We start from the raw sequence: 1,782 nt of genomic DNA, 5'->3' as shown, positions 1-1,782 counted from the left end.
GATTGAAAGATCAACCGTATACTCAGAAACAAATATTTGTAAATTGTCACTCTCGGGACTGACTCCTTCCTCGGAGGTTTCCCTGAATCTTAGGCAAACGCTGTGTTCTTCCATAAAGCGTCCTCCAGCCAGAGGAGATCTCAGGGTTATAGCCCCTCCACGTATTGCTTGAGGTCCCTTCCCCTCCAAAGTCCTCTAAGATCCCCGCGCCCACATGACTCCTACCCATCTTCCTTATGGTCATAGTCCTTGGCCATCTCAACCCAGCCTGCAGATTCTCAGGTCGAACAGTTTGGATAGTGCCCATAGCGCATGTTACAAAGTCATGATCCCGTATTTCAACTGGCTTTTTAAAAAAGAAGGGGAAAAAAAGGGTGATAAAATCGTTTTCAACCGCTTCTCATGGTTAGAGCCTTTTCCGTGCGAGACGGCAGGCTCCAAAACAGCTGTTCCCGGCGAGCGTCCTTACTCCGGGGCGCAGGTATATTGCGTCATAAAGGCACATCCTTGCTTGGAAGTCCGCGACTTTGGAGCGAAGGCTTTCTGGCCCTTGTCGGACGCCATCCCCAGGGCTGCACAGAGTCGACCCCGGCCAGCGTGTAGTGGATCACGGTGCCACACAAAGGCAAACGTTGAGAAACATGGGTTTTCTGTGATTCGGCTCCAGCAGGATGGAGACCGGGGTTATCCAGTCAGGTCTGTGGTGGGTTCGGAGAGTATTTTGAAATCAGGCAGAGCGCGGTTTTCCTGTTGTCATTGTTTTTCGCTAGCGAGTGGGGGTCCACTTGGGGGACTGGGAGGCCTTGCGGGGGAAGGTTTTTTTTTTTTTATTTAATTGTGTCAGAGTCTCACTCTGTCGCCCAGGCTGGAGTGCTGCCGCACACTCACGGTCACCGCAGCCTCGACCTGCTGGGCTCTGGCGATCCTTCCGCTTCAGCCTTCCAAGTAGCTGGAGCCACAGGCAAGTGCCACAACGAGCGTTTAGTATTTGTAATTTATTGTAGAGAGAGCTCTCTCCACGTTGCCCAGTCTGGTATCGAGCCCGAGGGCTCAGGCACTCCTCTGGCCTCCACCTCCCAGAGTGCTGAGATTACAGGCATGAGCCGCCGCTTCTCGCTGTATTTTCTGATAGGGTTTATGTGGAGTGTGGAGAAGGCCTTATTGAAATGACTCACTGTGCTAACCTCGCATTGCTTAAGCGTCCTCCTGTTTTCACAGCTGGCACCTGCTTCCTCAAGGTCACGTCTGAAGGCTGCGTGACCACCGTGGTCCACCTGCTTCCGTAGAATGACGTGTACTACGTGACCACCAGACTTCAGTGATGGGGTATAAGTGGGACCCACAAAAAGAACAAGGTGTTCTTTAGGACCTGTCTTTCTCTTGTTTCCCTTTAATAAATTACCATTTCTTTGCCTGACTGGTACCCGACTTGTTCTCTTTTTCTCTGCACTCGCCTTACATGTTCTATTGAATATTTGCTTCCGAGTTCATTCTGACCCAAGTAATGCAATCCCCATCATCCTAAATACTCAGTATATTTCATGTTTCATGTTGAGATCAGGTGTATAGGTATTGGTATAATTCTATACTTATTCTAACATCTTACCAACTACATATTTAAATATTACACATTCTTTGAATGTTTTTTCTTTTTTTCTGAACCTCTGCGGTTATGTTCCACTAAGTGGGTGCTTTAATTTGGGCAGAAGTGATGTAGATTTAGGTATAATACTTTCATTAATCAAGTTTTTTGCTTCTTTGACTTGCTGGAGTGTTTTTTAA

At 48.0% G+C, this 1,782-nt stretch overlaps 1 long non-coding RNA gene across 1 annotated transcript; it reads left to right on the top strand.

Annotated features, from left to right (window-relative positions):
• The first annotated feature begins 539 nt into the window (after positions 1-539).
• LOC103253423 lies at positions 540-1,423 on the top strand. The gene is made up of 2 exons (XR_503872.1): positions 540-696; positions 1,219-1,423. It is a non-coding gene; the product is annotated as an uncharacterized LOC103253423 (long non-coding RNA).
• The last annotated feature ends 359 nt before the right edge of the window (positions 1,424-1,782 follow it).

The sequence above is a fragment of the Carlito syrichta genome, unplaced genomic scaffold (genome assembly GCF_000164805.1).
Source record: "Carlito syrichta isolate Samal-C Ts95f unplaced genomic scaffold, Tarsius_syrichta-2.0.1 Scaffold229095, whole genome shotgun sequence".
NCBI lineage: Eukaryota > Metazoa > Chordata > Mammalia > Primates > Tarsiidae > Carlito > Carlito syrichta.
This window is presented reverse-complemented; position numbering and strand designations above follow the sequence as displayed.